Raw genomic sequence first — 22813 nt, forward strand, 5'->3', positions numbered from 1 at the left:
TTAAAAACTATATATTCTTGTGGATGGGATCTACTTTGCTCTAATAACTAAACTGCAACTCCAAGAAGGAATTTGCTTCACGACTCCCTTAATTGTTCTGAACAGCCTTGCTGGAACTATATGCCGCCTTTTTGTACTGACATTGTTACATTCCCTTCTTTTAGCTATGGACCGACAAACATGTATCTTAATCATGTTTTCATGGCTGCTTTTACGGTTTAATGGTGTGTTATAGTTTAAATGGTCACCAATTGAATGGGCCTTGTTGGTTTATGAAATAGCTGTTAATATTAGATTGCACAGTTGGGAATATTACAGTGTGCACTTGTGCATTAAATATTAATTTGTCTGGTGAGGGCTGAGACTATTTGAAGTGTAAGAATTGAAATTTGGGCAGGGCTTCAGTGTGTTGTTGCCAGTGACTTAATGATGTATGCAGTGTGTGCTAGCCTGAGTCTTTGGGGTACCACAGCCTTCAGTTAAGTTGGCCTGTATTTTCCATTTTGTACTTGTTCATGATGAATACTGAAATAAAGACATACAGATTTCTATTGCATGTTCTTTCTTCTAGCCAATCCAGGGCTTGTTCCAGATGATCAATCTATCCTTTCTCAAAGTGGGTCATGCAACAGTGTAAAACATAATTTTTGCTGCCAGAAGCCTCTTCATAGTAAACTATGGGTCCATGAGGATAATCTATTGCAAGCATATACTCCTCTTTTGTGTAATTCTTATTAGAACAGTCAATGTAAGGTTGTACGGATCTCTCATGTATCATCAAACGAGACGCAGAAAAACCCAAAATCAACCTCCGGAAGTACTCATATTGAGAGGGTTTGTTGTATAGGTCAATGTTAAGCAGAAATGGGATGGATGCATGTGAATAACTCACAAACTAGCAATTTTTAACTTTGGTGATTCCAGGTATTGCATATTAGCACTCGAGTTGCTAATATCTATAACTTCTGCAGCAGCATAGATCTGAAAGTCTTTTTATTACCCAGATACCTTCAGATGGGCACAGTGTAAACTGAATACAGAGATGAACCCATGTCACAGCTAAAAATTAACATATTCCAATCCATAAATCCAGAATCTGGCTTTTATTAAAATAAATACTAACTGAAGGGCTCAGTGAAATCATTCAGATCTCACTCAGCTTAGCTAACATGAGTTAAAAATGGACTTCGTGACTTGACTAATCTGTGAGTTATTTCTTCAGCTGTATTTCTTCTCCTAGCATTTACCCACTCACCCATTCATGAATAAACTGAATCCTCTTCATGTAAAATCCATAACCTACCTATGTGTCTGTTAGACTGTGGAACACCTGAGACATCTCCCTTTACAACATCAAAGTTCTGCCTGATAGCCAAAGTTATTTTAGGGTGGGTTTATTATTATTTCTCTTTTACTTACTTTGGTAGGGAGCTGGGACAGCACAATTAATGTTGGGGGCACAGTTCTTCCAAAAAAAGTTAGATCATTTCCCAAATAGCAAATATGTACCTCAGTACCTGTACTGACTTCCTACAGACTATCTGCGTGGTTTACATAAAAATACATATTGGGAGACTCAGACCACATTGTCCTGGAGATTGCAGTGGAGTGGGATATTTCTCTGACTAAAACTACTATATATTTAAAAGCTTCATAGTATTTTACTCCAAAGATATCCGATGCAGCCTTCTAGGTGTGACTAGTGAACTTCCCAATGCATGTTAGGCTGCTCTGCTGAAGAGCAGTTTGCAAAACTGTGTGACACAATCCCGTTAGTGAACTTCTAGAACTTGCTGCCACGGGAGGCTGTGGAGGCAGACAGTATCTGCAGAGTTTAAAAGGATTAGAGAAATTCATGGACAACAGGTCCAACAAAGGGGTAGTCACAAATGTACCCTCTAACATCTTTAATCCAATGATTACAGATGCTGGAGGCATATGAAAGAACTGCAGAAGGTGGCTGAAGTCACATACTGCTCCTGTACAGCAACTCTTGGGGGCAGTCTAAGACACCCAGGCTGGATGAATGATTGGTCTGACCCAAACTGTATTTCTTTAGTCAGTTATCTCAGAGTGTTTTGTTTTGTCTTTTTTTTTTTGTTTGTTTGGGTTTTGGTTTTGTGGTTTTTTGTTGGGTTTTTTGGGGGGGTGGGGGGGTGGGGGGGGTACCTTGCAGTCTTAGCCATTTTCAAGGCACTCAGACCTGACTGTACTTAACAGGAGTAGTGTGCTCCTGCCAGTATTAGAGGGAGCCTTATGGTGAATGATCCCAGCATGGCTGTAGTTGGCTTAAATATCAAAAATGCAATAGCATTAGCAACAGCAGCACTGCCCACTTTATCCAGTTTCATGTCACTTCTGGGGTTTCTGATAGAGTTCAGGACACACACAGAATATGCAGAGACCTCATACAGCTGCTCTGATTTCTCTCTCCGTCTGGTGAGTCAAAGTGCCTCTCAGAGGAGATCTCTCAAGGACTACTATTTCTCTGATATTTCCTGATTAGCATTTCCAGGAGCAATTTTGCTTTATAAGGAAATCCAATGAATAGAGTTACTGATAAGCCTAAAACTTGCTTCCCATGTTTTCAAAAGTGACTGATGATTTTGAGTACCTCTGTTTGCAGCTGGACACTTTAGGATGCTTTAAAGGGCCCCCAGTTTTAGAGGTTAGAAGTCCAAAAGAGGGGCAAACTTTTGCCCTCTTTCTGGCACCTCAAACTGTGCACTCATCTGTGCAAAGAAATGAAACCAAAATCAACAGCCTTTGGAAAAATCTAAAACTCAGATTTTGAGATGAAGCACAAGAAGAATTAAAAGGTAATTATAGTTGCCAAGAGAGGAAAGACTTCAGTACATGCCTTCAGGTGAGCAGATACTTCAGTCCTGATGAAACACATGGCTTTATCTCAAACACACCTTTGACATTTCTAGTGTATGTGTTTGGGTGGGGATGGGTGTAAAACAGAGCACAGTTCCTGTAAAAAATGGAAGCAGACTTCAGAGCTCGATGGGAAACATATGGTGACACCAGATAAAAGAGACAGACAGAAAATAAAAAGAGCAAAAATTCTGCCAAAGGGGAAAATCACAACTCACATCCTGTGCTTTGGAGATGGCTCTGTATGATTACAAGCGTGCTGTAAATATGGCTGTTCTGATAAAAAGAGTCTGCAACACTCATACAGGAAAGTTTTCTTTGGGGCGCAAAACATTCTTAGCTTTTTTTCTTACACACACACACACACCCTCCCCCAGCTAAGCAGCTTTTGGGTACAACCAGCCATGCAACATGCAAAGCCCTCCCTACCAGCAAATGCACACCCTGATTCCTAAGCACATATTCATTTGAACCACAGTGACAGCCTCATTTAGAAACAAATTAGGGGTTAACTAAGAAGTCCATGACGGAGGCAGAATCGAGTTTCCCTTTTCCCCTCACTGTCTGTTAGAATTAGAAAGTGTCTATGAGCAGTGTGTGTCAAGAATATGAACATGAGATGTCATTTCTCCTGCCTCTAATTGAAGCCAAGATAAATGAAGTGGAAAGGCGGCGTCCGATCCAATCAAAACATGAAAAAGGTATTTTGACATGTAAATTACAAACTTCCTGTGTATTTTGTCTCCCCAATTACACCCTCCCCTGTCATGTTTTTTTAAATTATATCTTAATCTCCCAGTCTCCTAATAATTATGTCATCATTCTTGGGCCTTGAACACTGTGTAATGGTATTTTATAGGATGTGCCATTCATTATTAACTAAACTCACTCTCTGTCCCCGGTGATGTTATTTCTCATGGTGTTCAAATATGCATTGTGTCAGTTCTCCCTTTGTAAATGTTAGGCCAGTTCCACTCACTGCTTCTTGATTAAATGGTATGGAGTAGGCGAGATACTTTCAGACAGTTTATTCTGCCCATCATTATTTTATAGGGATGCACACTCCCTAGTATTTTTTTAATGGAATGGGTGAATGGTTTCAAATGTAACTTCCCAGTCAGTTTGGATCACTGAAAGAGCTTTGTGGCTTTCATGGTTTAATTGACTGTGTTTTCTCTCCACCTCTTGAAAGAGGAGACAGTATTGGCTCAAATTAAAATGCACAGTAAGGGATCAGGAATAAGATCAATGCAGTATATAACTACACCTACATGAGAGTATTTCCATCAACTGTAACAGTCTTTACATCAGATCTAACAGAATGACACCAAGGATCAAATTCATCACATCTATATTTAGACATTGTGAATACTACATCTAAGATAGTCGGCAAGACCAAAATAAGCACTCCTAGAATGCTATTCATCTCATTCCTTTAAATGTCTATTTTTGGAGGAGATTAATCACACCTTAGAAGTGCCTTTTCCTCTCAGAAGACTAAAACAGGAGTCCTCATCAACTGTTCAAGCTGTAGAAGTCTACCAGAAGAAGAATCCCACCCCAAATGGAAAGGATCCTGGAGTTAAGGGCTGCCACGGTAAGGGGGGGACAGATGACTACAGGGAGAAGAATTAAGGTAAGTCTTGTGATACTTGATCTTGTTATTAATGCAGTTGGTTACAGGTTATTGATGAACAGCACTGAAATAAAGAGTTGCTAAGGTTTCTGAGCAGACTCTATCTAGAATATCACCCAAACCATCAAGGATTCAAGAATGGTAGCTAATTAAACCCAGTATCAGGCATTGCATAAACACACTACATTTTTCTGTTCTAGTGATTATCAGAAAAAAAATGGGTAGCCTTTATGATACAAAATCAAGTATTTAGTTAAATGTAGCTAGTTCAGCAATATAACTTAACTCCTGATTTTGAGAGCACAGAAAGTACTCTCCAGAGGTGATTTGCACATAAACAGCTGGAAAAATTACAAAGAAAATTACTAACTTGACTGTATTTAAAAGTGATGTTAAACAACTTCTGTCTACACATAGAGTTTTATGTTCTTAATCAAGCCTTCAGTGAGGCAGAGAAGCCTGTGAAATGCTTTCATCCCAGACTTTCTGTTATTGAACACAGCATACATACAAGTCAGTCCTGTTTTTCAGAACCCACCTGCATGACAGGAATTTTGCCCTGGATTTGAACTGCTCCTCATCTTTGTCTAAGCTCTGTATAAGTGAATAATGATCCCAGTATCAAAGATGCAGTTTGCAGATGAAAGTTTGGCTTTGGATACACCTGGGTGATCTCTTTTTATTTATTACCATAGCCAGTGAGTGCAACAGAAGAGCTGTGCAAACTCCTTAGTGGCACGAGCTCAGAAGTGAAGGAAATGGAAACTCCTATTGAGTTTCAGCATCCTCTCTCTTTGCAAGAAGAGCCGTATTGCTGGAAGAGCTCTGGTCTACAGCTGCGCAAATAAAAAACAGAAGCCCTCTCTCCCTCCCTCGGATAATATGCTGCCAGAACTGGGTCCCACCTCATCAAGCCTGGGAACTGCCTCTTCCCAGGGCCTCCTGACACGGACATCTCCTCTTTACTCCAACTATCAGTCACCCCAGACCTACTTCTTCCCGGTGTTTTCTTCTGTCATTTTCGCCAGACCTGTTGAGTAATATTTGACCCGAGGTGAGACTGCTGTAAGCGGGGTAATCTCCTCTTCCTTCACATGGGCTGTGGAGGGTCCATGTCTCTCCTCTACTGTCCCTCCTCTGTAGTGTCCTTTATTATTGTTTTTATTGCACCTGACCTCCTGCTGTAAAAGCCTGCACTTCTGCTTCCCTGTGTCCAAAGCACTCAAACAGTAACTTCTGTTAAATTAACTAGCAATCTGGCTTTAAGACTTAAATATCTAAGCACAGAGTCCACCTGATGAGGAGATCTCACTGTTCTCAACCTGCTCTGTGCAGATGAGCCAAGAGAGGCACTAAGACTCGGAAGGCCCTTTGTAACCATATATCCCCTGCTGGAAACTGGCTTTTTATATATTCACAGCACAGCGTTGCTGCCATGCTTATGGTCTGGCACCTTGTGCACAAAGCCCAGACTTCCCAGAGATGAGCAAGTCCTTATGTGCCATTGTAAAACACCTTCTCCAGCCTCAGCCACAAAGCTTGGGCCCTCTCCTGTCAGGCATATCCAGAGGCACACACACCTTTCATCCAGTTCCTCAGGAAAGAGCACATCTTTTCTGGGACTGAACAGTTGGTTTTACTGGAGTAGGATTGAGACTACAGAATTGAACTGATTTAGCCATTCTGTCATCCGATTCCCCTACCTGAACGGGAAGCAAGATTTATTGCATCTCCTTCATCTGAGCTCCTGCAAGTAGCCATCATGCTTTCTACCACCCTGCAGTTTCACAGCACAGGTTTGCCAAGCCGTATTAGTGTCAGTCCCAGATGTGCACACACACACGTGCATGTTTGCTCTTTGGAAAGCAACGATGAGGTTCCTGCCAAGCTGGATTTAATCCATTAGCACAAGATGCTCCATGTTCATGTAGTTGGCCCTCTAGCACTAGATATAAGCAATGGGCATTCAGGCATGGTAGCACCAGTCTCACCTTAATTAAAGCCACCTAAAATCAGTGACAGTCTTTTTCTTCAATTGCACCATTCTTTCTGTAGAGGGTTCATCTCTCCATCCAGGAAGGTTTCTGCACAGACATAAACCTCATCCACCTCCTGGGGTTCTCCTTTAAGTACAGCACAAGTCTCTACCCAGATGAGGCCACTGTTGTGGTATCATCTCTCCTCTCAGTGTACTCAATAACACAAATTTACATCCAGTCAGAATAAGCTGGATCAGTTTGTCTATGGCCAGCCAGTTTGTTATGCTTTTGTTTTATCAGTATGGTTTTTAACAGATTTTTCTATATTTTTTTCTAATTTAAGACATAAAGACAATGCATTCAGAGAATTATTAACCTAACAGATACTTGTTCAGATATCGCAGCAAACCCTTTGACCTGTCTGTTGTGCCTTTATATGGAAATGCACAAAGAAAAAGTTTCCTGTAACAGCTTTTCTTGTGGCACAGACAGAATGCACTTGCAGCATAAATTGTGCTGTTACTACATTACTTACACAGCCTGAGTGTCCCCATAAAAGTACTCCATGTACCAGGCAATGACATTTTTATGCACTTTGATATTCTGAAATGCCTTCGTGTGTCCTTCTTCCTTTCCACATGCTCTGAATATATCTGCACTTTAATAGATTTTGTCATCTGCAGCCTACAGTGCTAAGCTCGCTCAGTCGCAGTTTAGCAGACCTCTTCCTAAGTGCTTCTGTATCGATAACAGAAATGCAGGCAGGCCCGCCGGCACTGAGCCACTGCACCACCAAACGGCTTAGCAGGATTTGTTCCCAAGGCCAGCAATGCTACACAAAACACAAAATAGATCCTCTTGGGCACGGAGAAAGATGCTGCTGGTGAAAGGCCTCCCTGCCTCCCCCTCCAGCTTTCCACAGCTCCTGCAATCACATCACGTGTCTGGCAGCAAACCCTCAGCACAGCCCCTGGAAAAGCAGAGTGAGCAAGAGAGGAGTACAAGGGAAGATTTAGCAAAATAAATGCAATAAGAGCTTGTACAGAGCTTTCCTCACAGAGTTTCTTTCAGGGACACTAAACACCTAAATAGAGGATATGTATATATATACACACCCACATACACACACACAGAGACCTCAGCCTCTAAAGTAACTGAGGATGATCACAACCTCCATCAGCAGAATTAGCCCTGTTGCAGAGATATTTTCACCAACACAAGACAAAGTAAAATCCCACTGTAAACCAGTCTGTGATAGCAGCCCTGGCTCTAAAGGAACACCCCTGCAGCTGGAAGTCCAGGTTCCCTGCAGAGAGCCACCCCCTCACTGGAGAACCACCAAGACCTCCCCTGGTCTCCTTTTGGCCACAGCATCCCCAACCCTGGGTACTACAGGAAGGGGCTCCACCTGCTCTGAAATTACAGACCCCACTGCATAAAATTGTAGTTTTAATAAAATGACAAATTCTCAGCCCTCTACAGAAGGTCATACTACCTCTGCCATCAGTCAAAGGCACCCAGCATGGATCCTGAGCCTGAGGTGGCTGCCCAGACCCATGATGTGCTGAGGAAAGTTGCCTGGAGAAGCTGTGGCTGCCCCCTCCCTGGAAGGGTTCAAGGCCAGGTTGGATGGGGCTTAGAGCAACCTGGGCTAGTAGAAGGTGTCCACAGCAGGAAGGTTGGACTTATATGATATTTAAGGTCTCTTCCACCCCAAACCATTTTATAATTCTATGATTTTTCTACCTCTCCTTTTTCTGTGACTTCTGATTCCAGATGATACTTCAGCCACAAAGTTCCTAAACTCGCTTTAAATTGCAAAAGCACATAAACGTGAAATCAAACAACATGAGAACTCACACCTCAGCCTTCTGATGACAAATTCTTCTTTCTTGGGGATATGGTGCTAGTGGTTTTCTTCTATTATTCATTCATAGTAGAACTGACTTTAAGTCATGGGTATATTTATTAGAGTAGCCTTAAAAATAGGTAATATTTCTAATATATTTTTAGCAGTAAAAAATTTAAAAGATAGAGGGAGAAAAAGTGTTGGTGAAGAACAATAGCATTGCTTTTCAATGAGGTACAGACCCAGTCAGAATATTTTCGAAATCTGAAATTTTCATAGATTCTTTCACCCCTCAGAATTTCATAAAGAAAATCTGTCATTTGTCAACCATTACCAAATAGATAGAGTAGGGTTTGGATTAGAATCCAGTTGTAACCAAAAAGCCTTTTATCTTCAGCAACATCACCCCTACAATGGTGCTTTTGCTAATAAGACAACATGGAGAGTAGAAACAGTAGATGCCAGTGTCTCTGCAAATTCCTCCTTTTCTCTTTTTGTGCTATCAAATCCTTGGGTTTAATTCTAAAGCACAGAATTCAACACATACAAATTCAATGCTATATCAAAAAGCAGAGTTTGTTCCTACTGGGCCAGACCCTGTACTGATACAAATCAATACAGATCTCTTTAGCCTAAGTGCATTTACATTGTGAATCCAACCCCTGGGATCTCTGAGCTCACATAGAGGAAAAGTCTGCTTTTAATTAAAAAAAAAAAAAAAAAAAGACTTTGCAAGTGTGGGCTTACAGAGGGATGAGGCTCTTCTGCAGGTTTATTCTGTTTTGTTTGTATTTTCATAGCTGGAAATTCTTGGCCAAACCAAGAGTCTGCATGGCTATTGCCTTGGTTGAAACATTCCCATGATAGTTCTGTTTTGGCAGCACCCATCTTCTGGGAAGCTTTTCCCAGTTTCACCAAACTCTTTGCCTTTGAGATAGGAAGGGGAACAATGTTTAAAACCCATTATTTTGATAGGTACAAGCCAGAACTGAACTACAACTGTTTTGTTTGGCAATTTCCTTTAATTTTATGTTAAATGATTCAAACCATCCTTAAAAGCAAAGCATTTATGGAACAAAACAGTTGTTTTGGAGAGAAATAAAACATTTATTTTGACACAAAAGAGTCTGCTCCTTCCCTTTCACTGTTTGATTTCCTAATTTTTTTTATTTTGCTTCAAAAAAACCATATTTATTTCATATTTTTTTTGCACTGCCAGAGAACAAAAATAATCAATTATTCACGCTACTCTAGACAAACCATGCATAAATCATGAATAAAAACATACATTAATTCCCTCCGCTGTAAACTACTATTTGGTGAAAAGTAAAACATATCAGGATTCTAAACTTATTCTCTGCTTCTCTTTGTCTTGTTTTTCACTTAAAATTCAAGTATAACAGCTTGGATCTTGGGACAACCTTAGAGCAGCTACACTCCTTCCATGTTGTTATACTACCATCTACTGATAAAAGGATGCTACTTCTCTGGGATCTTATCTCCTGTCTTAGTCACCTTGGTGCAACAAGCAATATTTCAACTCAATCAGAGCTCGAAAATGAGCATTAACTGCTAGTTCAAGCGTTATCACCTGAATGCTCTTTTCTGCTATACGAACATATTCACAGAGTAATCAGCTGCACTCCAGACCCCTTGTAGAAAATAAGGTATTGGGAGATTTATATTTGTTACTTCCTTTGTTCCTTTCAAGTGAAAAAAGCTAAGGGGTGGGAAATGATCATCAAAAGCCTTTTGTCAACTTGAAAGAAAGAGGCTGGGTTGGTCTTTTACTAAAATGAGGCAACATTAAATTTCTAGTTTAAAGAAGTTTTAAAACGTACTACATTTAAAGACAAAACAATAACAAGTTTAGTTCTATAAAATATTAATTGTTCCTCATTATTAACAGCAATAAAGGCAGTAGCTTGGCTTTTTGCAGTGTTCTCACACCCCTCTAGGGGGTTCTCAGTGCTTCCAGCGAGCTGTGTCCGGTTAGCATCCAGGAAAAAAAAGCTCATCTGGGATTACTATTCTGTTTGACTAAGGAATGGAGACTAGAGCGAAGAGCTGAGGACTCCTTGCAAGGTCTTCAGATGAAACAATTGGAAGTGCCAGTTAATTTCATATCCTTTGCTCTTCTCAGATGTACCCAAAATAGAAAGAATGGCAGGCATCTTTTATTTTAATCAGTGCACTACAGTGATTTGGGGCTAATTACTTGTTAGTAATTAAGAAAAGACTACTGCGACGGATGTTTTTACAGGTTACATTGTTGATTCAAGAAATAAGACTGTTCACCTTTAAGTACTGTCAGTCACATTACTTTAGCTGGGAAGAATTAAATGTCAATTTTATCTTGCTTCATCACTGCTCTTTAATCAATGTCGATGCATCACTTCCCCCTATCATTCCTCCATCAAACACTGACCTGGAAAACTGACACTGAGCTTTCCAACACCAGCTCAGCTAATTAAGAACTTTGTTATTCTACCTTCCATCTTTTAACGAAAAGTCAGAAAAGTGCCAAAGAGACTCTTGCATTCATGTGGAAAAGCATCAACAGGGGATTAATAATAATTATTAAAGTGACTGACAGCTCAGGCTACATTGTGATTTGGCCCAGCCCTGTAGTCCTGTAGCCATGGAAGGGTAAAAGCTAAGGAAAGTCAGGCCCTGAAGTACTACAGTGAATAAATGGGATTTTAGGAAAGAAAACAGCTTCCTACCCTTAGCTTACGGGAACAAACCAAGATCATCTGGTAACCTAGAAAGGTGCTGATATTTATCTTTGCACCTAACCCTTTCATCATGGTAGCCATAGTCTCACTAAATCACTGCGTGTGCTGAAGATCAGCAGAAGGAGCGTTCAGAGCCTTTCTGAAGCAGTCAACAACAGACAGCGTGGGCCACCATCAAGGAATTAAAAGCAGTGCTGAGCTATATCCAGACGGGTTTACTGGATTTTCCTGCACACAAGCAGAGGAGACTGTTTAATGCTTTTACTGCCACAAATTCTGGGAGACCTAAGCACACACAGATTAAGATTCCAGTATTCTGAGGGCTGCACAAAATGACAGCACCAGTGCCACAGATCTCACAGCCTCAGAGTGATAAATAGAAACACCATGTTGAAGCGACCTGCATATGATGGTGCATGGGGAAAAAAAAATAAAAGCAATGAAGAATTCTCGATTGGTACCGTGTCACTGCTCTTCTGTCTTCGACAGGCTTTTAGTGGGAAAGCAAGAGAGGAAGCATAATTTAAATATTACAGAAATAGATACTTTTGAAGATATTCACTACCTTTCCCTGAGTCCATGGGGAACTCATAAGGCCAGATACTGCAAAAGTGTTTGCTGGAAAACTTCACTGGTAGAGAATCAATTAGTTGTGGCCTGTCAGAAGTGGGCATAGATTTGTCAATACTGAGTAAGAGTGATAAGCAGGATGGATATGGGCTGTGAAGGCTCTCCAATAAAGAGACGGTCAGGACTAGCAATGAGGACTCAAGAGGCAGAAGCAGGTCAAAGCTTCTTGGACATGGAATCCAGCAGCAAGGCAATTCTGGGCAAGAAATCTGGTTGTTTCTGCTGTGCTTCTGGAAGAGTGGTGCAAAATTAGGTGCATTTTCTGAACATAAGCGAGAGGAACAACCAAGGCATATATTTGGCTGATGTCAGTGTTTTCTTATTAACTGCAAACAGTATCAGGAGGTTCAAATTTGGTTGGTCTAACTTCTCAGAGGTGCAGGAACAAAAGCACAAGCACTTGGCACAGACCGTTGCTTATATTATCTCACCCTAAAGACCTGTAGACCTAACAATTCAGGCAGACTCTGGAGGCTTTCACAGGATTACTCCTCATATGGGAAAGAATTATATTTTTTTTGGTAAGAATGAAGAATCAGAAGTCCAAATATATTTAAGGACCAGATTTCCAGTGAAAGATGGAGAAAAGACTCAAGTAGCACTCTATCTCCTTTTTCAAGGCCAGCATTGTCTTTGAGAATTATTTTTTGGGAAAAAAATGGCTATTGAGTAAACTATGCTCTTTAGAATGCTCACCACCCATTACAAAGCCCTCTCCTAGCTCCAAATCAGGTTATGTGCAGCAGGTCCATCCTGATCCAGCCCTCATCCTAAGTCTCCGATTCAAGCACGACTCCAGGCAATTCTAGCTCTAGAGGCCCTTAGTTCCCCAAGCCAAATCCTATGGTGAGCCCCCTCTCAGTTATATTTTAAATCCACTGAGTTAAAATACACCTGGCAGGGCAGTTCAGATTCCCCAAATTTTGAACCTTTTAATTATTTTCAGTCCATGAATGGGACATCTCAGGGATAAAATGTTGAATGGAGGCACTGAGAGCGTACGTTCAAGTCTTGGCACCACCACACACGCCTTCTGAGACTGTTGGTAAATCCCTTAACCTCTCAGGACCTCAGCCTCTCATCTGGTAAATGAAGGTTCCTTAATGTATAGATTTTGTGAAGATCAGTTATTTAGTATCTGTGAAAAGCAGCATTAGAGTATCTACAAAGGGACCTGGTAACACTGTTGTGTCTTCAGTACCACCTTATGGATTGCACTTTTCCTGGAGCACAGTGACCTTGATTCTGCAAACTGTGTAAGCATATACTTAAAGTTTAGCTGATTTTTCAGTGGCTCGCAGAATCAGTGCTGATACATCCATCACGGATATATCCAAACACACAGCTGACGAAATAAATATCTTCTTAACGTTCGTATTATCATCCAGTGTTTTGGGGCCATCTCATAAAGGCGCTTATGTGCAACAATGCCTAAGCAAAATGGGTTGATTTAAGAGGGCTGAGGGAACACTTAGCTGAGAATTTCCTGGCTTCAGTTAGTTGCAGTCAGAGTGTTAAGATTATATTTCAGTGTCAGTATATTGTTTTTATTTGCTTTATTAAATTTGCTTTAACTTGCATTGACATTTTCTTTCCCTTGTTACTCAATCTCTCAGCTGTAAAGATCCCATTTGCTGAATTATTTCACCATTTCTATCAAAAATAAATGTTAATGCAATAGGATTTCTTAAGGTTTTTTTCACCAAAAAGTGAAATCAAGCCCCAGATGCTGCTGCTGCTTTGACTTCCAGTCCCAGGCTGTACAGACTAGTTAGGAGATTTTGATTCAAAGGCAGCTGCACCACCAATACGCAGAATTTGTTCTTCTAGAACATGCAGTTACTGCAGTTGGGCACGGCTGGCTGTGACCAATGTCCTGTTTAAATTCACCACTCCCTCTCTTGCAGATGGAGCAGTAGCAGTGTTAGCGACAGCACTGCTGTGACTGATTGCAACTATGGATGAGATCACATAATGCCAAGTTTCCTAAAGATAACTTTGATTTCAGGACATACAACATTGCCCTTGTAAGTATTTTTGGGGGGTTAAGTGGTGGTGTGGTGGGATTTGCTTACTGAAAACTCACTTGGAAAAATCAATGTACATTTAAGTCCTATATTGGTGTACAGTTGTACATCTCTGCTTTAGACACCAGTCTGCAAAAAACATTTTCAGCTTTTCAAAGGGAGACGCAGTTAAAGCTTCAGATTTGACTGTAAACAAATGTCCAAAGAAGAGAGAAAATGTCCAGATCAAACAGAGCTTTATATCAAGCATACAATTTTTCTAAACTATCTAGACTTCGTATAAATAAGTTAGACCAGCACACTGACCTTAAACATGCTTCTGAGACACTGCATGAGGCTTTGCAGAGTCCCAGGAACTGATCCTGTAGTATAGTAAGGGTTACCACACTTTCTATCAGGACTTTTCTGCATGCAGGATTCCTCTGGGGTCCAGTCCCCCAGCTCCAGGACTGCACACAGGTGGGATCTGGCATGGGGCAGAGTCACAGCACAGGGCTTGAAATGCTGCACTGCTACTGCAAGCAAAGAAAATTAAGTCTTGGCATAACCTGTAAAATGGAGCACGGTGGGTCAGAGCCATTCTGGGTGGAAATCAGACCTTCACCCTTCCAAGTGGTAGGGGACAAGATTTAGATTTTGGTCTCTCCAGTACTCAGGGAAGGGCATGACTCCCTGGCAAAATTCCCTGGCATGGGAAGCGAGTGAAACAGCTTACACTGGCTATCTGGAATCATCTTTTCTGTGCAGGAGAGGAGAAACTGGTCTCATGCCCTTAGGTTTACCCAGGTCATCTGCAGGTCCCACCAGGATATTCCCACCTCACATAAATCCTCCTCAGTGACAGAGAAGTCCAACCATCTGGCACTACCACTGTTCACTCAGTGACCTCATTTTGAAACACCAGGCTCCAGAGACCTGTGGAGATATAACTTCTCTCCAGAGAGAGGATCCCAAATGGACTTTACTTTATATCAGAGCCTTGCTGTACATATGAATAAAAAACCACTGATGCAAGCAAAAATGTTCACAGCAAAACTGTCAATATTTCTCTCCTTTCTTTGTGTGTAGGGGCTGCTGAACCCCTAGAGAGCTGGTGATCTCCTGCACTATTGATGCTGAAGCGTAACCCAGAGACATAGGGGATGAGCAAGGAACAAGCCATAGCTTTCAGGTCTTTGCAGATATTGAGTGAATTGGACCTGTAGCTTTGTTCCCAATGTGCAGAGATTACACGATTTGCTTGGCCAGCTGTACAGTTCAGATGTTCTTCAGTTCATCCCAATCCCCAACCCACTAGCACTAAATCCCGTGGTAATCAGTATTCAAGACACTACACTGGGAGAGGCCCAAGCTTTTGAAGACAGAAAAGCTGATGAAAGTTAATTTTTTATTTACTGATTTGGGGGTAAGGAGAGGGAAAGGATATAATTAAAGCATGGCCAGGATTTCTAATGGCTGCTACAGAATCAACCCCATGAATGGGCACCAGTGCTCTGGTGCATCAAATTCCATGAGAATTAAGTGCTTCATCAACACTGTGTCTTTAACTTATAGCACAAACATTTGCCATGTTTCAGGCACAGCATTTCACTGTCACATTTGCCTGGGATCGTGCCCAGATGAGCAAAGCACAGCGCCAGCCTCTGCTCTTTGCTCTGTGAATGCTGGCACCAGTCCCAAGGATGCAAAAGTCCTGACACCAGCTTCAGGAATCCACATGAATAGGTCAAACATCAAGTGATCCTTCTAAAAGACATCACTGCGGGTGCCTTTCATTCACCTTCTGCTTCCTGAACCTTGAGGGCACACTTGCTTTATGTTGCTCAGCTTTCTATCTCAGCTCTAGAAACCTGTTCTGTTTAAAACGAAAACTGCAACTCTAGTTCCTCCTCTTCCTTGCAGCAGCTACAGCTTTAAGACAAAGACCAAACATTGCAGTGAAATTTCAATGGTTGGCCATGGCTTGTCTCTGGCCCAAAGCTCTCCGGGCAAGCACTGATCTGCAGGCCATGTCCTCAACTTGGCTGTAAATAACGGCCTACATGGGGATCTGCACAGGAGCTACACATGTAAATGTAGCAGCTCCTTTTGGTCTGCAGTTGAAGGCATTTGGGTCTGCACCACCTTAAGGACAGAGATTTCTTTTGCAACTCCAGTAAGAGGGTTTATTTATAAAATGCTTTTTGTTAGTAAGCCTGCCAGAAGGAATTGCAGTTCTTTTTATGTCATGGTCTAAAGCACGGACAAGATTGTCACAGACCCAAGACACCAGCCCCTTTGGAAAAGGATTCATGCCATGATGTATGGCAATAAATACCCAAAAATGCTAGAGGAGGGCAGCGTCAAATTTATTAGGAGGGCAAAACTGTCAACATGCCTGCTAGGCCACTCCTGCATTTCCCCTGCACTGAAGATCATTTCCAACCCAAAAGCTTTTTAAGACCCTGGTTCAGACCCGTTATAACCCTATGTAGCACTAGGCCATTCCCAACAGCCATTGCTCTCCCTGAGGCAGCTGTGGGAGGATGGCAGCCAAAGAATGAGATTCATTTTACCACTTGAAAAGAGCGCTGGTACCCCTACCCTGAGCCACCTCTTTTTATAAAGGCCAGAAAATCCCTCCTGGTCACAGCTGGACTGAGCCCAGTAACTTCTGCACAGGGCTCTCAAGACCCACACAGCCAGGTGTAGCCCAGACTGTGGTAGAGTTCAGCCTTTTTTTTTTTTTTCCCCCCTTTAGAAAGTACAGAAAAAACTACAAACTTTTGTTTAGAAAAACAAAATAATAATCCAGTTCTTAAGCAGCCTGAGCAAAGAGGTCCATCTCCTCTCCCCACGTTTTGTAGAGTACTCCAAAAGGGGACAACCCGGTTCAGGCCCTGTTTGCAGGCTGTGAGCAAATTTGAGCATGGGGATGGCCTTTATCTACCAAATTAGATGCAACATAGACCTACCCAAAATACCCCAGCACTGTATTATGGACATTTGGGTCAGACCAAGTCTACAGCCTCCTGCTTGGTCTACCACAGTAGTCTAGACATAGCAAGTACGACATGTCACTTTTTCTACACTAATAAACCCGTAAGGGCAGGGAAGGCTGCAGGAAAAATGAGAACTACCAGAGCAGAACAGCCCCTGAGTTTTTGTTTATCGCAGACTAATTAAAACAAAAAGTATACCATAACTCAAACCTTAATAATAGGTAACCAAATGTGTCATTACTTGACCATGTTATACTGGAGCATATATATAAAGGTTATAAGATGATTTTTCAAAGCAGCGTGCCACAGCTAAGGGTTTCATAGCATTTTTATAACAAACTTATCACCTGAAGGAATTTTACCTACCAAGGCTAAAGCAAGAGGTTGCTAAACGTAATGCATGTAGTCCCTCAACCCAGGATTGAAAATGTTGGCATGGACATCATTGCACAGTACATTATAAGACACCATTACTATTAATAGGAGATACATTCTCAAAAGACCATTTTTCTATTGAATTATATAAAATGTCCTGAATAAAGAAAACAGTAGCACAATGTCAGTGGTGGACAGTTCTTATTTTTTTTGAGCACAGAGTTTACTCAGCCCCACCCAAAGAACCAAAAAACCCCTCAAAGTTTACAGAGGTAATAAAATATTATGGTGTGAGCAGTTTACCTAATTGCCAAAAGGACCAGGAACAAAAGTAAAATGACAGCACTAAAAAAAGTCCTAGGCTTAAATCCAATAAAGCCTGTAGGCTTCTAACACCCCACAGAAATCACTGTTCATTACGTACTTTCAGATAAGGGTAAGTTGCTTATGTCTGAAACCATGCAGCCAAAAAACCCAAGATCCGCACATTATTAATTTCATCCCGCTGTCAATCACTTTCCAATCCACCTGACTGATGTTTTCCACCCCGATCTTCAATATCTCTTCTGTGGATTGAATTTTCAAGTGTCCAGCATTGACTGAACTCTCTCCCTGTTAAAGCCATCATGGGCATCAAGAGGAGCCATGCTGAATACTCTTGGGACTGATGGGCAAGAATTACCAGAGGCTGCAGCTGGGCAATGTGCCTTCAAGCATGGTCATAGCAGGAACACAGCTGGGGACAAGCCACTCTCTGCAGTGGCCTCATCTCTGCTTTACAGTGCTACTTCTGACCCAGAAAGCAGCACTGCCAGCCAGGCAGATACAAACACAAGGCTGTGGGAAACTGAATGACTCCAGTACTCAAAATGTGAGGTTTTGTGGGTCTATACTATGCAGCATGGATGCATGCAGAAAGATCCATGTGGATAACCTTATTTTTGGCTTGGTGGTTTATTTGAGCAAAGAAAACAAACCAAATATATACATAGGCTTAGCTTAGAAACAAATAAAAAACCCACAATGGTGCCTTGCACACAAAAACTGTTCCGACTGTTGTGCCCTGCCCAGAAGCTCCTATAGATTGAAATACAGGCTTTCCTTTCTGAACCATAATTTAACTTTTTTGCAATATTGCCTCAGAGTTTGCCCAGGCCATCTGATGAATCTGACTAATAGGGGAAGATGCTTTTAACCTGTGGGCTGCCAGACGGCTGGGTACCTCCTTGGCCACATATATCTGGCTGTCAGGTTGAAAGAAAGGCAGCAGATTCAGGGTTAAGCACTATTCCTGTCATGATTGCCCTGAACTTGCCCAGTTAAATTGCAACAGCATGGGTCTCCATAATTATCTAATTGTTAGTGTTGTGCCTTTACGTAATTTATGATGTAGCATTAAAGCCTGACCTCTGGTTTGAGATGAAGTGCAGTACTGCTGACATCCAAGCTCAAATTAGTAGGTAAGTAAGCACCCAATTAACGATTATGCCACTGAGCTTTCATTTCAATCTGACCACACTGCTACACTAATCAGTTTTCTAAGCCTTTCACCTTCCCCATAACTAATAAGCATTTCTCCTGCTTTTTATGTCTGCAAAAGCCTTGTTATCCTCATAAAAAGCACTCCAAGATTGCTGCTTCCAGTAATTCCTGCATTAAGCCACTGGCCCAGTGGCATATTACCAGCTCTCTAGCCACCTGATCAGTAAAACAAGGCAAAAAGCATAGGCAAGTTGGCACTCTACAGCAGAGAAGAGCAGGGACAAAATCTTTACAGTTTAGAGGAGTTGCCTTGGACTCAAAGCAGTGTAATTTAGATGAGAATTTGGTCCTGCCAAGGATCACATAGTTTCACAGGATTTTAAGGACATAGGGCAAAGGGATCGAACACCATACCACATTTTGCAGCTGACTAAATTCTGTCATATTAATAAAACAGTGGCAAGACCTGGACCATCAAGGATCTGGAGTTTTAATCTGAGATCTATGAATTACCTTTCATTTGCCATGAGCTGAGAGCATGCATAGAAGGGCTTTGCCTGAATAGACAACTCAAGCCACATGTTAGACACTGTATCACAGCTTGCATCACTGATAAAAATGCCCCGCCTCATGAAAATCTGAGTTGCAGAACTGAAGATGTTCCTCTTGGAATGAGATTCCTGATGCAATACAGGTATAATAAGGAGACAGGACTCAAGGCCTGGGCAACAACATTTGCAGCTCCGCACAATGACTGAAGTCAGTACTGGAACAGAAGCCTGCAGGGGGTGAAGTAAATCCCCACTTCACTGCAATCCCATCCTCTTCATCCTCTCCTAACCTGCAGTTTTCCAGAGCTCCTCTAATCTCTAGACCTTCTACCTTCAAGGCTCTTGCAACTTTTTCTTAGTAATCAGCCATTCAAATCTGTTCTTGACAGTACAAGGGACAGCTTTGAAAACTCCATGTTTCTTGAAAGGAGCAAAGCTTCACAGTTGAGCACTGCCACTGAGCCAGACAAGCACTGCAAAGCTGTGATTAAAATGTAGAAGTGTGCAGCAAAACACAATTTCAAACTTAGTGCAAGGAACCAGCATGTTTTGGATGGAATCACATGCAGTTAAAAGCACTAAGGCATAAGCAGGTGCAGTAAGCAGTGTCAGGAGAAAGTTAAAAAAAAAAAAACCAAAACCAATACTACGTAATTAGTGTCATGCTTAAGATTTGAATATCACATCAGGGAACGCAATATAAAAATAATCTTACCCACTCACACAGAAAAAAAGAATGGTAGGAAAAGCTGCACATTATAGGAAATTAGTTGTGTGAAATGCATAGAAAAGCTGACAGAGTCATATAGCTATAGAGACTAATTTCCTGTTCCACCATGGAGACAGCCATGATCAGCTGGACTTAATATAGCCTTCTGCATGGCAGCTGGGTCAAATAGTGGCCTAAGCACTAGAAAATTGCCTGCCATGTGGATGAGTTTAGTGCACAATAAGCTGTGTGGTAAATAAACACATTTAGCATGCTCAAAAATAGATAGCACACTCAAGAGTTTTTATGACACATCCAGATAGATGCAGCCAGAGAGTTGTTGCAAATTGGCTGATTCAGGGTAACTCATTCATGTGACCCAGTTTTAGGGGCCCACAAACAATTTTCTGCATGACACCAAAAGGTTCTAATAAGAGCCACGCATGCAAGGAACAAAATACCGTCACTTTCTCAAAACTCCACGTATATACAGCAATCCTAATGGCAATGCTTTCAAAAAAGAAGCACCAATTTAGAAGGCATAACTGCAAACTTTCCTTGGCTGATAATGCCCCCAAGTCATGCCATGGTTTCCAGCAGCTTTTAAAAGCTGCTACCTCTTTCTAGGTCTTGCTCACATACAATATGGTGTTCCAACCCACTTTCTGTCAGTGACTATATCAGCCAGCTTACACAATCACCCATGTGTTTTTTCAGTGGCACTAATGAGTACCCCAGTGGATTAGGGACAGGACTGCCCACTCATCTCTTACAAATTACCACAGATTTAAAGAATTATCACTATTAAGGAATCTATAAGGACTTAATCCTGGGTTTTATAGCCACCCTTGCCCTGGTTGAGTCAACAAGGCGGCACTCTACCTGACTAATTGGGAGTCACTCTGCCTTCTGACATCCATGCATTCAGCTCTTATTCTGAGCTACTCAGAGGAGACTTGGGAATGTTTTAAATTATTGATGAAGATAGGAAACCTATCTCTGAAATGCCTTTGGCAAACTCTTAATATTCTGGGATTTGGCATCGCAAAAGACAATGCCTCTGTCTCACTCATGCTGTTGATGTCTCTCACCCATTTACTCACACTATAAAATTACAGTTTCTGATTAAGTTCATACAGTATGGAGAGGCAAATGGAAAGTGCATTGTTTATAGCTCTGAAAGCTTCCAGGTAATCCATCTTTGGCGCCAGAGTCTGCAAACCCCTCCATTTGCAGAATTTTCCTTGATGACAGGAGTCCTCAGAGAAGCCGACCCAAAGCAGTCAGTTGTCATAAACATATTGGATAATTATCTTAATTATTTATAATAGCACCAGTAAGCAAGCCAGCACTAAACGTATGGGTCCTGCCCTGGACAGCTCACATTTTAATCAGACATGAACAGTGTGCAAGACGCAAAGCAGGAATGACATACAGGCTGACTGTCAGGTGACTTTATTAATATTTTAGAAAAGGGTTCATCAGTAAAGGAGTACTAATGTTTTCAGACCCTTTGACATTAGAGTGTTAAACCTGACCAAGCATCACGTAGCAGAGATATTTTTTTCCCACATATTTAAAGGCGGTATATTCAAACATGACAAAGCTCTACAGAAATCTTCTCATTATTTTCTTTCAACTCGCATGATTTCAGATTAACTACTTTGGCTCAGGCTTTGCTAACTGTTGTTAAAGTCAGCAAAGCTAAGAAAAAACTCCTTCAGTGCCTTGAGAGAGTTTGGGTCCAAGTTACCAAATCCAGAAGGGTTAAAAGACTCTGCTCACCTTCAGCTTTGGTGGCTCAAGAGAGCATTCCTCACAAATGACACAGGTATTAATTACACCATCCTCTCAGAAAAAGCACCAGCTACACTTGTTGTTATTAAAAAAGGTAGGAAAGCAATCTGTAACTACTAATGAACGGTACTTCACCACCACCTTTGAGGAACGGAAAAGGAAAAGCCCAAAGGGAGAGCAAGAACATGTCTGCAGTCAGATGGCAAGTTGGGTGTAAGCCAGGAATGAGACCGACCTCTCATACCTGCTCCCCTGTTGCCAGACACTGGTTTGTTACTCAATCAAATTTCTTTGGGTATTACATGTAAACATAGACTCCCAAATTCTGCCTAAAGATGTAGTCAGCAATGTGTGTATATGTACACACATACACATATGTATCATACATACACACGCACAGAGTCTGGCCTTTCTTCATAAAAACACTTCTACCTGGATAAGGGCACCTGGCCATATTGAGAGCAGTGACAGAGGTTGAATTTGTCTTTAACCTATGGATTTGCAAGTGCTGACTGCCAAAATGTATTTTTTCAGCTGGTTGGTGTGCCGGTCATTTGTTAATCAACCATCTTTTATTATCCATTAGTGTACATTAAGCTAAAAAAATGGATTTGGAGCAGGGATCCCATTCTTCTTGTCTTATCTAATTTTCTGTTCTCAGAGGAAGTTTATATTTTTCCATTTGAAAGGGATAGAATTACTGCAAAAGGCTCTGACTGCACTGACAGATCCAGCTTTCTTTTTCTCCTCAACAGCTGGGTTATTATTAGAACTGGCAGAATAATTCATAATGAATAATTTGACACCTCTTTTTCCATATATATATATCACAAGTTGCCCACATTTATTTGTTACTCCAAATTATTAACCGCAGACTTTCTGCCAATAACTCCCAAAGGGGCATTACTGATACAATATATTCCTTGTCCCCCCATCAGGAAATCCTTTCATTAAAGTCAGAGTGGGAAGCATTAATTACCCCTTATTTAAAGGTAATAACTCACCATCTGTAATCATTCCTCAGAGATAGATGCTAGTGTGATGACCCAAACTACTGCAGAGTTTGAATTTAACGTTGGATGCAGAAGAAAATTTACTGAGAACACAAGGAAGAGCAGTTCTAGCTTTCCAGGTTACATCCTAGCAGAAAGAAAGTCATCACTTCTGTCTTGTCTAAAA

The sequence above is a fragment of the Athene noctua genome, chromosome 13, assembly GCF_965140245.1.
Source record: "Athene noctua chromosome 13, bAthNoc1.hap1.1, whole genome shotgun sequence".
NCBI lineage: Eukaryota > Metazoa > Chordata > Aves > Strigiformes > Strigidae > Athene > Athene noctua.